This window comes from Peromyscus leucopus, chromosome X (assembly GCF_004664715.2).
Source record: "Peromyscus leucopus breed LL Stock chromosome X, UCI_PerLeu_2.1, whole genome shotgun sequence".
Lineage (NCBI taxonomy): Eukaryota > Metazoa > Chordata > Mammalia > Rodentia > Cricetidae > Peromyscus > Peromyscus leucopus.
Window position 1 is genome coordinate 56,757,116 of NC_051083.1, and position 16,276 is coordinate 56,773,391.

The 16,276-nt window shown below is 37.5% G+C and overlaps 1 pseudogene; it reads right to left on the reverse strand.

The window, feature by feature from the left end:
• On the reverse strand, positions 1–2,495 carry LOC114706476 (annotated as a pseudogene).
• Between the last annotated feature and the right edge of the window lie 13,781 nt (positions 2,496–16,276).

Here is a 16,276-nt window from a genome sequence, read left to right on the forward strand (position 1 = left end):
TTAGGAATGTCCTTTATTCTGTGCAACCTCCTCTTCTGGCTTTGGAACAATTTGTTCATTTTCAGTGAGGATCATCTCCATATGGCAGGGGGAGCTCCTGTTTGGGTCAATATAGCCATGAGCTCAACATGTTGGTTAGTACCTCTTCAGTGCTTTGTTCACCTGGATGTGTTTGATGATTAGAGAACCTACATCTAAACCCTCAGTTCAGCATTGCTCTCTGTATTTTTAAGCATGTGCGGTAAAAATTCAGCACTCTTTTTTGGTCTCCAACCCTGTGTCCAGCCCCACTGTTTGGCATGGGCTAACCTAATGACTCCATCATAATACCACCAAAATGGCACATATTGTTTCTTTAAAGTGACATCTTTCAGATACTTGGTGGTCTTTCATATATGCATACCCTTGATGGCCTGGACAGATTCATGAGTGTTCTTAAAGTGAACGTGAAGATTTGAACCTCTTGATTTGCATGATTTTGTAGGGTTTTCTGAGTAAAGAGATCACCTTAGACTGCTTACAGGAAGAGGAAGCCTCCATTTGATTTCTCAAAAGGCCTTCACTATTCTTTGTTTTTTTTTCCCATATTCCCCTTTTTACCCTTCTCTCTGATTTTCCTCCCCATTTAATTTTCCTATTTTACTTTCCACCTTGTCTCTCAATAACATGTTCTATTTCCCTTCCATTGGCAGATCCTCTTCTTCTCCTCTGCCCATTACTAAGTACCTAAACCTCTATGGTTATGTGCATTCTAGAATACATATTGAAAGCTTAAATGCTCACATCCACATTTAAGAGAAAGCATAAAATATTTATCATTTATAGTCTAAGTAGCCTGATTCAGAACGATTTTTCTAGCTCTAGTCATTTATCTGCAAATTTTATAAGTTCATTTTTCTTCACAGCTGAATAGCATTCTACTCTGTAAATGTACCAAATTTTCATTATTCATTTATCAGTTGATGGATGTCTATGCTGTTTCCAGTTTCTGGCTATTATGAATACAACAGCAATGATCATAGTTAATGTCCCATTGCTAAAAAACAAAACAAAACAACAACAAACCCTTGTTTATGTCAACAAGCATAGAGAAGTCTAACTGGCACTCAACTAGAAGCTTCACTCCTACTGACTAGCATTCATGTTGCTTGATGGTACTCTACATGCTACTGAAAGAGAAATGTATTCATCAATATTACCCAGCTACAAACCCCGCAACCTACAACAGCAACTTATTTACAAAATACACTGTTGTAGTAGTGGCACAAATGTTATAGAAGAAATAAAAAAAATTGTATTGGATTTAAGTCCCACTCCATGAGATGAAATCTATACCTGACACTGCTAAAGCTGCCAAGAACCTGAGACTAGATAGGCCAGAGGCCTAGGGGAAAACCTAATACTATTATTCTGCTAAAGAAACATAGCAATAAAATGACTCTTAATGACACATTCATATACCCATAGATCAGTGCCTAACTCAACAATCATCAGAGAAGCTTCTTTTTGCAATAGATGGTAATTAATAGAGAGATACACAATTGAACAATGTGCAGAGGATGAGAGACTTTGGAGCATTCAAGCCTAAATGTGGTATCTTTAGCAAAGCTCTAGCCTCAAGTTTCCGTTATCTATGCTGAAGAAGAGATTGACTGTTAAGAGTCAGAGTTGATGGATGGTTCAGGAAACAGCATTTTCCAGGCGCAGTAGGACTGAATATATCTTAATTACTTTTCTATTGCTGTGAAGAGACACACATGACAAAGCAAGTTATAAAACAAAGCATTTAATTGGGAGATTGCTTACAGTTTTAGAAAGTGAGTCCATGACTATCATGGTTAGAAGCAAGGCAGCATGCAAGCAAGCATGGCATTGGAGCAGTAACTAAAAGCTTATATCTGATCGACAGCCACAAGGCCAAGGGAGAGACTGGGTCTAATGTGGCTTTTGAAACCTCAAAACCCACCCTCAGTGACACATGTCCTCCAATAAGGACACACCTCCTAATCCTTCCCCAAACACTTCCACCAATAGGAACCAAGCTTTCAAACATGTGAGAGTCATTTTAGTTCAAATTAGCACATTAGCAAAATTAGCTAATTAGCACTCCCTTGCCCCTATAGGCTTGCAGTTATATCATAATGAAAAATATAATAAATTCAATTTCAAAAGTATTGTAGTCCTTCACAGTCTTAAAACAGTTTAAAAGTCCAAAGTATCTTCTTAGACTCAAGGCAGTCTCTTAATTCCCTGTAAAAAGCAAATTACATACTCCCAACATACAATGACACATAATATACACTACCATTACATGATGGGAAGCAAGGCAACAAGTAGGCAGGCATGGTAGTGGAGCAGTAGCTGAGAGCCTACATCTGATCCACAACAAGTCTGAGAAAGAGAGAGAAGAGACTGGGCCTGAAGTAGGCTTTGGAAATTTCAAAGGCCTCTGGCAGTGATGCATGTCCTCCAACAAAGACATACCTCCCAGTCATTTTCGAAACTCTCCACCAACTAAGGTCCAAGTAGTCAAATATGTGTGCTTATGGGGCCATTCTCATTTAAATCACTTCAGATTAACATATGAGAGAATAAAGCAGTATGCGCAATACCTGCACAGGTTCAGGGCGGATTGGGTCACAACACTGAGGAGAGAAGTGGACACAAATTCTCATTCCTAACTAGGAAGCTATTTGCAGTTGACTTTTCCTGGTAAAGGGAAAATCGTGTTTTGTTTTTTTTCCCAGTGGAGTTTATCAACTACACTCCAGGGCAGATCTCATGCTCAGAAGTCTTTTTTATTTTGCATTTATTTTGTCTATTGGCTTTTTGTTTGTTTTGATTTTTATTTTTGTATTTTTGTGTTTTTTTAAGAGAGAGTAAGAACATAAAATTGTGTGAGCAGGGAGGAGAAGAGGATCTGGGAGGAGTTGGGGTAGGGAAAACATAATCAAATATACTCTATGAAAAAAATTTAGATGTGGCTAGAGATTGAAATTTAGAAATCATTAGCATGTAGAAGGTATTTCAAACAATGAATCTAGAAATAGCTGTGTTGGTTCTCTTATGATGTATGTCAAGCTGTATTTTCAGTTAAAACCTTCAAAGCAAAACTCATCATTTCATTTCAAATCTGTGCTCCTCTCAGGGCTATCTATTCAAATCTTTGGTACACTGTATCAAAAAAAAAAGTCTTGTACATTTTCTTTCATATGTAGAAAACTGCAGAGGGGCAAAGGAAATGGATGCCAAATAGATATGAAAAGAGGAAATGGGAAATGGGCACAAAAGATGATTATTAGAGGAGGTGAATCTGATCAAAGTACCTTATGTGTGTGATGTCATAATGAAACCCATTATTAGTATAATTAATAAATACTAAGAGAATTTTTGCTGCTTAAGTTGCTGAGAAAAGGGCACAATTGAGTGCTCAGCTCTAAAGAGGACATTTATATGACTGCCTCTACCATTTATGGAATATTGCAAAATAATAGACAAAGACTAAAAGAGCTACAAGGCAGGGAAAGGGGCAGCAAAATGCTATGTTGAATATGACACAGCTAGTGCAATTATGAGAGCATAACAGCTATGGTTCCCTATCGTGGACCTGTATTAGGATGGACCTTTCTTTGGCCAGTCATGGATAGAAGAGTGGCTCATGGGGCATACCCATGTCTGATAAATTACTATTTGGTGACAGATTATGGAGCAGGAGTAGTCACTGTCTTAAGCTGATGAGCTCAACAATATCCAGTGAATAACTCAGTACCCATAGTCACAGAGATGGCCCTAGTTAGGGTCAGCGGGATACAAATCAAAACAAAAAGATATAAACATGGGAGGGGAACCTATAGGGAGGATTCATAGGAGTTGACAGGAAAAAAGATGAGGGTAATTAAATGTATTACACAGATGTATAGGACAGTCAAAGAACAAATTTAAATAATAAAAATAATTAAAAATTAACAATATTTCTATTTACCAGGCATCTAAGCCAAAAAAAAAAATAGTTTTCCTAGATTTTACCTTTTCTCCCATTCCTGCTCATTTTAGTTTTGAAATATTTCTTTAATCCACTTTTCAGTTTGTAGGTCAGGCTTTCTGTCATATGTTATTAGGACTATTGTTATGGCCTCCTAAGTGTTTGTACTGTCCTTACCCTACTTTCTCCAAATCCATAATTCTCACTGCTTGCAGAGATTGATCTAAAAATAATTCACAATCATAGAATTCATGTATTTCAAATTGTTCTGTTATTCTGCATTGGTCTTTCATATGTTCTATTATTCAAAATTTATTTATTCATCACCCACTATGAGCCACACACTGTACTGGTCACAGGGAATCCAAGGTGAGCAAATTCAGACACAGTCATTGTTTCAAGGAGGTCACAGTGAATAAAGTCTGAGTGCTTTGTCAGAGGGTACAAAGCCTTCCATCACCAGGATGCTGTATATCTTTCTAACTTTATTGCTTCTACTGCTCCTCTTTACTTCCTCTTGCATTCCAGATAGAGGAAACCTTTTTGTTTTTTTTCCTTGGGGCTTATGTCTTTTAATTCCCTTTCTTCTGTGCATGATTTTTGTGTTTGCTTGGAACACCAGTTCTGCCCCCTCCTCGTTTAGGTACACCAATTTAGCTTTGAGGGCTCCCCTCTAAGTGGCTTTAATTATTTGCCTATTGAAATGTTTCTCCGATACCATAAGCCCACTCCTATACAAACATATCATAATTATAGAAGCTAATTTCTGATTTAGTAGTTAGCCTCTCTATTTTATAAGTACCTTGAAATTGTGAAATAAAATGTAGAAAGTAAATGAAAGCTGATTTCTGTAAGTCCTGACAATAGAGTAAATACCTGAATTTGTATAAAAGAGATCAGCCATTTTAAGAAGAGAATGAATAAGTCAGGAGTGTGAAAACAGAAGCCTAGTTGGCAGTCATGAATGTTACAATTCTTTTCTCATATAGAGGCTTGAAGATGGATACCTTAGCCCTGAAGATGGTATTTCAAGGAAATGAGATTCAGTTCCTAGAGAAGATAAATAGCCATTTTAAAAGGACAGAAGATACTTTCACTATTGTAAATCCTTTGCAGTAAATGCCCTAAGGAAAGAAGTACAAAGGTGAGCTCAAGCATTGACCAAAATAATAAATACACAAACTTCACTAGGAAGCATTTTAAGGAGGACAGCAATAGTGCTAGAAACCCAGATAGTGTCTTCCTCTTAGTGTCAAAATTTGTAGAGAGCATGTGCTTTGAATTATATACTTTTCAAAGATAAGACCCCTCATTTATTTATCTTTGTATTCTTAGTTCATACCCCAGGCATCAAACAAACCTGATTCAATCATGTCCATAGAACAGCAAGAGTAACTTGACTTGTGATAGGAGGTATGAGATTTGCTTGGTATATGCCAGCCTGGGTAGGAGTTTTTCCATAAAGCCTGTATAACTGAGCATTCAGATTGTGGGTCTAAACTTCAAATGCCTGATGTAGGGGGACTTAGTAACTGAAATACATAAGTGCCTACTATGGGGCAAGGGTGTAAGCTGGTGTAGTAGCATGTTCTTGTAAGAGAACTACCCAAAGAGCTGAATTTACTGCCCTCTGAAACTACATTTTCTGTTAAAGAGAAAAAGAAAAATACCCATAAAAAGACATTCTGAGCACCAAGTGAGAGATAGCAACAATGAGTGGTTCACATACATGGTAAAAGGAGCAATTTTCCACCATCATTTTAATCAGGAAGACTCATTGTTCATGGTTACAGCCCCCTCCACAGCCTCTTAAGCAGCTAGTTTTGGAAGAAGAGGGCATTAATGAAACCAGGAGGCACTAAAGCCTGAATAGACATTTCCCAGCATGGTTGAGTACATCTAGATTGAGATCCTTGAATTAATACTCTCGCCAACTTGAGTTGTTTTTAAAGTTTCTATCTATTTTTAAGGAGCTGGAACATTCTGTTCCCAATTCTCTGACCTTTAAGAGAAACCTGACATAAAGCAATCATGGTCAGCCTTTCACATGTCCCTGACAGAGCCATAGGGCAGCAACTTTTACATATGCCTACAGAAAGAAAACACTTGCTGCTATTTTTATTATCTGACATATAAAATTATTGATTGCCTTGTCCTATTACATACAAAAATCTAAGAAACTAAAATCTCAAATCAAAGCAAATAAATGTTAATGAGAAAAATGTCCAAATGAGTGGATGTTAGGTATTGTGTGCCACAAACAAAATATGAGTCATCAGAATACAGTGATCATTAAAAGAGGCAAAAGGAAAGCAGTGAAATGGCTCAGTGGGTGAAATTGCTTGCTGCCATGCCTAACGACCTGTTTGATTCTCAGGGTTCCTATGACCTCCATAAAATCACCACGCCTCCCCCGCCGCCCCCACACACTTGCAAATAAAAAATAAATATTTTAAAAGAGAAAAATGGATATTAATGCTAAAAATAATTAGGTAAGTAAAAGAATATAATGTTGAAACTGGAAAGGTCAGTTTCTTTTTTTTTTTTTTTTTTTTTTTTTTTTGGTTTTTCGAGACAGGGTTTCTCTGTGTAGCTTTGCGCCTTTCCTGGAGCTCACTTGGTAGCCCAGGCTGGCCTCGAACTCACAGAGATCCGCCTGGCTCTGCCTCCCGAGTGCTGGGATTAAAGGCGTGCGCCACCACGCCCGGCTAAGTTTCTAGACATGGGAAACAAGGATTACAAAGACGATGGAAATGTTTCAAACTAAAAAATACCCTAGCAAAAAGTCCCATGTAAGGTCCAAGCTTTTCATCTCTTTGACTTATGCTTCTTTCATTATTTCAGATAATTCCTTTAGTATGTATTTTTCCAGGCTAGAGAAATAGATCAGCTATTAAGAGCATGTGGTACTCTTGCCAGGGACCTATGTCTAGGTCCTCTAGTATCTCCATGGTGGTTCACAACCATCCATAACTTCAATTCCAGGAAACCTGACATCCTTTCTTGACTTCCATGGGCACCAGAAAAGCACATGGTCTACATATATAGATGAAGGCAAAACACTCATGCACATAAGAAAAATAAAACTAAAATTAATTTTACTATTTTGGAGAATCATGTTCTCACCATATAGTCCAGACTGGCCTCAAATCCACAATATTCCTGCCTGTGCCTCTCAGTCCTGGGATTTTAGATATGTACCAGCAGGCTCTGATTATTAGGTGGCTTTCATTACTCAATGTTTTATAAGAATTGACTTTGAGGAAGCAAAGAAGACTGAGGTATAAGACATAGATTGAAATTAAAACTCTTCTTTATCATAATCAAAATGTCCTGATGAATTGCTAGCTTTAAAATTTCTTACAAGACAGATCACTGCCTTGTAATTCTGAATCTAGCAATAATGCTAGGCTGTATGTCATCAATACACAGGTTTCAGTCACAACCAATTAAGTAGTCACCCCTCTGTGTGCTCCCAATAATTCTATACTTCCAATGGATTCTATGTGGCACATGTCATATACTCACAATCCTTAATAGCTCATTTGTATCTTTTTCCTACAACTTCTTTTTCATTTCACTTTGAGTAGTTCTTTTTATTTTATTTTATTTTATTTTATTTTACAATACTATTCAGTTCTACATAACAGCCAGATTCCCTTGATCTCCCACTTCCTGCCCCCCTTTCCCACCCCCCATTCCCACCACCTCCAGATCAAGGCCACCCCCGAGAACTGAGATCGACCTGATAAACTCAGTCCAGGGAGGTCCAGTCCCCTCCTCCCAGATTGAGCCAAGCGTCCCAGGTTTAAAACAGCTATCTCATGCAGCGAGCCCAGGACCTGGTACCACTGCCTAGATGCCTCCCAAACAGATCAAGCCAATCAACTGTCTCACCTATCCAGAGGGCCTGATCCAGTTGGGGCCCCTCAGCCTTTGGTACATAGTTCATGTGTTTCCATTCGTTTGGCTATTTGTCCCTGTGCTTTATCCAACCTTGGTTTCAACAATTCTCGCTCATATAAACCCTCCTCTTTCTCGCTAATTAGACTCCCAGCGCTCCACCTGGGGCCTAGCCATGGAAGTCTGCATCCAGATTCCTCAGTCCTTGGATGGGGTTTCTGGCACAACTATTAGGGTGTTTGGCCATCCCATAACCAGAGTAGGTCAGTCCCAGCTGTCTCTCCGCCATTGCCAGCAGTCTTTTGTGGGGGTATCTTTGTGGATTTCTGTGGGCCTCTTTAGCACTTTGTTTCTTCCTTTACTCATGTGGTCTTCATTTACCATGGTCTCCTATTCCTTGTTCTCCCTCTCTGTTCTTGATCCAGGTGGGATCTCCTGCTCTATATCCCTCGACCCTCGCCCTTCATTGCTCCCACTCATGTCCAGGCTGTTCATGTAGATCTCATCCATTTCTCCGTCATTGGGTGATCCCTGTGTCTTTCTTGGGGTCCTGTTTTCCAGGTAGCCTCACTGGTGATGTGAGTAGCAGTCCAGTCATCCTTGTATCCTCCTATGAGTGAGTACATACCATATTTGTCTTTCTGAGTCTGGGTTACCTCACTCAGGATGATTTTTTCTAGATCCATCCATTTGCCTGCAAACCTCATGATGTCATTGTTTTTTCTCTGCTGAGTAGTATTCCATTGTGTATATGTGCCACAATTTATTTATCCATTCTTCAGTTGAAGGGCATCTAGGATGTTTCCAGGTTTTGGCTATTACAAACAATGCTGATATAAACATAGCTGAGCAAGTGCTCTTGTGGTATGATTGAGCATTTCTTGGGTATATGCCCAAGAGTGATATAGCTGGATCTTGGGGGAGATTGATTCCCAATTTTCTAAGAAAGCGCCATATTGATTTCCAAAGTGGTTGTACAAGCTTGCATTCCCACCAGCAGTGGAGGAGAGTTCCCCTAGTTCCACATCCTCTCCAGCATAAAGTGTCCTCAGTGTTTTTGATCTTAGCCATTCTGACAGGCATAAGGTGGTATCTCAGAGTTGTTTTGATTTGCATTTCCCTGATGATTAGGGATGTTGAGCAATTCTATACATCACCCTTTACAATAGCCACAAATGACATAAAATACCTTGGGGTAACACTAACCAAGCAAGTGAAGGATCTATATGACAAGAACTTTAAGTCCCTGACAAAAGAAATTGAAGAAGATGTCAGAAAATGGGAAGATCTCCCATGCTCATGGATAGTCAGGACCAACATAGTAAAAATGGCAATTTTACCAAAAGCAATCTACAGATTCAATGCAATCCCCATCAAAATACCAACACAATTCTTCACAGACCTGGAAAGAATAATACTCAACTTCATATGGAAAAACAAAAAACCCAGGATAGCCACAAGAATCCTGTACAATAAAACAACCTCTGGAGGCATCACAATCCCTGACTTCAAGCTCTACTATAGAGCTACAGTAATAAAAACAGCTTGGTATTGGCATAAAAACCGACATGTGGACCAATGGAATCGAATTGAAGACCCAGACATTAACCCACACACCTATGAACATATAATTTTTGACAAAGAAGCCAAAAGTGTACAATGGAAAAAAGAAAGCATCTTCAACAAATGGTGCTGGCATAACTGGATATCAACGTGTAGAAGGCTGCAAATAGATCCATATCTGTCACCATGCACAAAACTTATGTCCAAGTGGATCAAAGACCTCAACATAAATCCAGCTACTCTGAACCTGCTAGAAGAGAAAGTAGGAAGTAGTCTTGAACACATTGGCATAGGAGATCACTTCCTAAATATAACACCAGTAGCACAGGCACTGAGAGAAACAATCAATCAATGGGACCTCTTGAAACTGAGAAGCTTTTGTAGAGCAAAGGATACAGTCAACAAGGCAAAGCGACAGCCTACAGAATGGGAAAAGACCTTCACCAACCCCACATATGACAGAGGACTGATATCCAGAATATATAAGGAATTCAAGAAATTAGACATCAAAAAGACCAACAGTCCAATGAAGAAATGGGCTATAGAACTAAACAGAGAATTCTCAACAGAGGAAACTCTAATGGCTGAAAGACATTTAAGGAATTGTTCACTTTGAGTAGTTCTTACCTTGTTGAGATAGCCATTGTATAAGTAAATGGAATTTAAACATTTAATTTATTTGAAACTGCATGCTACATAATATATGGTTTAATGGCAAGAATATTAAATCATGCACAATCTAGAATTCCATACTCATCAGCATAAAACATACATAAATAAAAATTAAAAATAAATCGTTACTGTAATGAATCTGACACCTACACCAGCAAATGTGTCACAACCTATAAGAATCAACATGTCTATCTTGTTTTAGGAATCGTGTGAATAAATTTAGATTGAAAAAATTTACATGGTTACCTCCAGTTTGGTGTGTCTCATGTTTTATATTGGCCTGTGGTAAGATTTATGGATATATCCAGTATTTATAACCCTCATTTGGACATACAGCATAATAAATGATAGGCCACCCAGGGCTAAATCTGGAGGCTGTAAAGTTCAATATTTTCACAGCATAAATTATAGTAGATGGTGTCAGCTGTATCAATGGGAATCAATTAAATTATAATTGCAAAGAAGGAACGTGAACTTCTAGTTATTTCTGCACATTGTAGCCAGACTGATTATAAAACACTACTTTCATAATATCATTGCTCTGATAACTAGCCTAAAATGAACCCCTAAACTCTGATCTAAACTTAGCTTTATAGTCTAGGTACATTAACCCTGAACTGTATTTATCTTTTCATTTTAATGGCATATATTTATTACATATTAATATGGATAGTGTTATGTTTTAATATGTATACATAGTATGCCTAGAACAAAGTTATGATCCATTTAGCCACCTTACACAAACCCTTTTCAGTGTGTACTAATTACACTTGTATTTCACCTTATCTTTTTTAAACTTCTATGTATGAGAAGAATGTCTTGAACTTGTCTTTTTGTGCCTGATTTATTACATCTAACATTATGGCCTCCATTTCTTTGCAATTTGTAACAAATAAATGTTTTATTCTTCTTTGTGACTGAATAACTTCCTCTTTTTCTTCACCTATTAATGGGCACCTAGATTGATTTTGCATCTTAGCTACTGTGGATACTGTTGCCATAAATAGGTACACATAGGCTTTTCATTTCAATGCTGATTTCATTTCATTTCAGAAGTAGCAAGGTTGAATCATGTGCAGAGTTACTTTTAAACTTTTAAGGACACTCTGCACTGTTCTCCACAATATGGCACTAATTTACATTCCAGCTAACACTATGTACGAATTCCCTTTTCTTTTCCATCCTCACAAGTTTTTGTTTTTATAGTAGTCATTCTAATTGGACTGAGAAGGCATTTCAATGTAGGTTTCCCTACTGGTTAACAATATTTTGTTCCTTATATTATTGTCATTTGAAGTGTATGTTCAGATAATTTGCCAGACTTCAAATAGCATTAATTTGGTTTTTGTTTGTTTTGTTTTCCTGTTAAGTATTTTTGAGTTCCTTATATTCTGGACATTAGTCCTCTATCAGGTGTATATTTGGAAAATATTGTCTTCTGTCCTGTAAGTTGCACTTTTCACTGTAAGAAGTCTTTTCTTTACTGGCCAGGTAGTTTGATTTATCAGTTTTTACTATTTTTCCATTATTTGTACTCATAAACTCCTCAACTTCTATAACAATAAAATCAAAACAGATCACTGAATACTATATACCTATATAAGTTAAGCTGTAAGAGTTTTAGAAAATGTAAGGGAAAATCTAGAGGATATCTATACCTATGTAAAACTTTTTAGACTTTATACAAAGTGTATTAAATATAAATAACAATGTGATAAACTATATTTCATTAGAATTACAATCTATTGTTTTTGAAACATTCAGAGTTTGACAATAGTAGGGTCAGACTTGAAAAAATATTTTGAAACTGCATAAACCACATATCTGACAAATGACTAATACATACAGTATAAAAACTTGTCAAAAACACACCATGACAAAATAACAATGCATTCAGTTATCATTTAGAACACAAGGTGGTCTTTTGCTCAAAAGAGACCAACACATTCTGATGTACATGCTACATTCACAGTTAGTATATCCCTGCAAAGTGCATTTAAGTATTAGTCAAGCTTCAGACACAAAAATTCCTCTTCCAGCTATGTGGTACATAAACCTCAAGAAATCTACCTCAGCTGGGCGGTGGTGGTGCACACCTTTAATCCCAGCACTTGGGAGGCAGAGGCAGGCAGATCTCTGTGAGTTCGAGGCCAGCCTGGGCTACCAAGTGAGTCCCAGGAAAGGCGCAAAGCTACACAGAGAAACCCTGTCTCAAAAAATCAAAAAAAGAAAGAAAGAAAGAAAGGAAGGAAGGAAGGAAGGAAGGAAGGAAGGAAGGAAGGAAGGAAGGAAGGAAGGAAGAAAGAAAGAAAGAAAGAAAGAAAGAAAGAAAGAAAGAAAGAAAGAAAGAAAAATCTACCTCAAGTTCTATTTTACAAAATAACTTGTATGTTTTGAAATTTTCATTCCTTTGTAGGTCAGAACAAGCTCATGTCTTAATCATATTTGTGTTGGTGTAGTACAAGAATTGAGGCTGGGTAATTTATAGGTAAAGAGGTTTAAACAGAGTATTTATTATTCATCTATAGTCCCAGCTACTCAAGAGACTGAGATAAAAGGATTACTTGATTCTACAAGTTCAGGGCTAATCTACTCAACATGGTGAGACCTAAAAAATTAAATAAATAGCCAGGCGGTGGTGGTGCATGCCTTTAATCCCAGCACTAGGGAGGCAGAAGCAGGTGGATCTCTGTGAGTTCGAGGCCAGCCTGGGCTACAGAGTGAGTTCCAGGAAAGGCACAAAGCTACACAGAGAAACCCTGTCTCAAAAACCAAAAATAAATAAATAAATAAATAAATAAATAAATAAATAAATAAATAAATCCCAGTTTTAGTGACTTGGAGGATCAAAGAGCAGGGTTATAGAATTTTGACAAAGACCTCCTCAGCTGACACAAAAAATATCAGAAAAGCAAAAGAAACTGGCTATATGTAGAGTAGGCCAAGTATTTGAGTTGACATTGCTTTAAAGCAACCCACTCTAGCAATAGCTACTCCATTTCTGAAACATGACTACTGCAACAGTATTAATTCATTCATGAGCCCTCATGGCATAAGCACTTCCCAGATAAGCCCCACCCCTTACAGACCCTAACACCTCAATATGAGAGGCTGTGGAGGGATCACTTGAGTCCTGGGAAGACAAAAATCTCTGAAATCCAACAATGAATTTTTAACAATTTCAAATGGTGCAAAGTCAGAGATCATAAAGATGCATTGGTTGTATTTGTATAGTTGCAGAATTTGGTAATTAAAAGCAACTTGGAAGGTATAATCTCAGCTTAGCTTCTGCTGATTACTGGCTTCTGTTGACTACATACTTGATTAAGTTACTCATCCACTTACTGTCCAACTTTCCTCATATGTAGCAAGATGATTGGGTAGGACCTGTCCCTTACAGATATTAGACCCCATTATTCAATTCAATCAGCTTCTTAGAACAATAATTTCCTAGGCAATACACCCTCATAATCTACTGATACATAAGTCAGGGTAGGAGATGGTTGATGTAGGGCCATAATAGTATCAGTAACTGAAAAGAGAAATAATAGTCAGCATGATCCTAACAGGTTCCACTTGTACACTGAGGGTTGGGATATTGGAAAATGAGTGAAAAAGCCATACTAGAAATGGGGCAAATGGACCCAAATAAGCACACAATAGCCTGTGTTCATGGAGCAGAGAGCTTACTCTCCAAGTCAAAAAGAGCAATATATAGCCAATATAGAAGAAGATGCATTCTTTGAAAAACCCATAGAACATTGTATTGTAGACCCAAATGGTTGGAAAGAGCCTGAATCCATAAGCAAAGGCCTATCATGAGGTGTCTGTGCTCCCCAAATCAACCTGCAGATGTGGCATGAGCTCCTCCTTATCCTAGTAGGCTTTCTGTGCAAATGGAAAAGCCAATTTTAAAACTCATATGGAATTTCAAAGAACCCCAAATAGCCAAGACAATACTGACAAAGATGAAAACAAGACAAATCTGGATGTGATGACAGGTACTTGTAATTTTAGCACTGAAGCTAGAAGACTCAAAAGTTCATTTGAGCCTGAGTCACATATCCTGTCTCAAATAAAACAAAAAATGCTGACATTAAAGTCATCATATAACCCAGCAATTCTACTCTTATGAATACTCTTAAATGAAATAAGATATCATATCCACATAAATTCTTGCATAGCAACATCATTTTATTTATAATATTTTAAAATTAAAATATAATTACATAATTTCTCACCTCTGTTTCCCCCAACTCCTCCAATATTATATTCCTATTCTCAAATGCATGGCCTCATTTCCTTTAAGTATTATTTTGTGTGTGTGTGTGTGTGTGTGTGTGTGTGTGTGTATGAACACATAAAAATATAAATACAACCTGCTGAGTCTATTTAGTATTGCTTGTATGTATAGAGTAGTTGGAGATTTAATAGGGAAAAATCATATGTTCAAGAGTTTTTAGACATTTTGGAAAACTAATTGAAATGTTTTATTTGTTCGTTTGTTTTGTTTCTTTTTTCTCTACCTAATCATAGGCTGAGTGTCATGAAAGTTCATAAAAGCCTGTGAAAGAATTCAAGCTCTTAGCAAAAAGCCACAGTCAGAATTGAATTTTCTTTTCTAGCCCCATCAACTCTCCTTCCCTCTTCTCTTCTATAACTCCCCTAAGTTCTACCTGATGAATGGGACTCAGTGGCTTGGGCCAGGTCATTTCCCTTTCCACCTCAAGTTCCACATGTTTATTGGTTGATTGAAGTATTATTCTGGATAATGTTTAGAGATTTGCAGTCCCAGGTCAACATTTTAATAACAAAAACACTAAAAATAATTTAGGCTAAGGATAAAAGTTTCCCTTATTCATTTTAATAGTTGTTAAATAGAGATATATAGAAATTTAGCTTTTAGAAATTATTTTCTAAGCCGGGCGGTGGTGGCGCATGCCTTTAATCCCAGCACTCGGGAGGCAGAGCCAAGTGGATCTCTGTGAGTTCGAGGCCAGCCTGGGCTACCAAGTGAGCTCCAGGAAAGGTGCAAAGCTACACAGAGAAACCCTGTCTCGAAAAACCAAAAAAAAAAAAAAAAAAAAAAAGAAATTATTTTCTAAATATTTCTAAATTATTTTGGTTAGCTATAGGTACATTTTGTCCAATATAAGACATTAATAGCACTTTAAAGTCCAGAGATTCTAGAACAAGGCACTGCTAACTTACCTAACAACCTTCAGATGATGACTGGAAATTAGTGAATTCAAAGACAGATTCCCATTTTCCCAGTTTCATTGACATCTCCAAGCAAAATTTTACAAACACAGAATAGGCAAATAACGTCTCATCTCACGCCCAAAGTCATCAAGGCTCACACCAATGACTGATACAGGCCAGTCATGAATACTATTGCTTGCCTTGCCAAAGACTCCTTTGAATTTAGAACATGTCCAAATCCTTAAATTCATTTTGATTCCCCAAAGACACAAAGTCTTTCTGCACATATAAATGTAGTCATCACTGTAGCTATCTTCAATTACAGAAACAGATGTGATATATTGAGCCTGCCAAAGTAGTCACTCAGAGAGCGGTTCTCATGCCTTCCTGTTCCATATCTCACAGAGTACTCATATGTGGGTGAAAGGCACTATGTAGTCCTATACCACATGCATATTCCTGGGAGTATGCCACCACATTTGCCACTGAGCTTTTTGTCTGGCTGTTGTCTTAGAAAAATAAACCTGTAAGACTAGCTGTGTTGCAGGATGGTGGTGGCACATGCCTTTAATCCCAACATTTGGAAGGCTGAGGCAGGCAGACCTCTGTGAGTTCAAAGCTAACTTGGTCTACAGAGCAAGTTCTAGGACAGGTTCCAAAACTAAACAGAGATATTTTGTCTCAAAAAACCAATTAAATCAATCAATAAATCAAATACTAGTATGTTTTGTCCTGTTCTCCTAGCTTTTGAGAAAAGAAAATGGAAATCTCAGAAGGAAAGATGAAAGACATTTTCTAAGTCACATACCAAGACAGTGACAGTTTACAGTACAGGAATTCGGCTTCACATGCCCTCATTCTCTCCATGATCTTTTGGTTGGAGTTAAGAGTTGTTTTAGCAGAAGTAGTCATACTCTGTATAATTGCTGTAACTTCTTACAGAAGGTTAAGTCA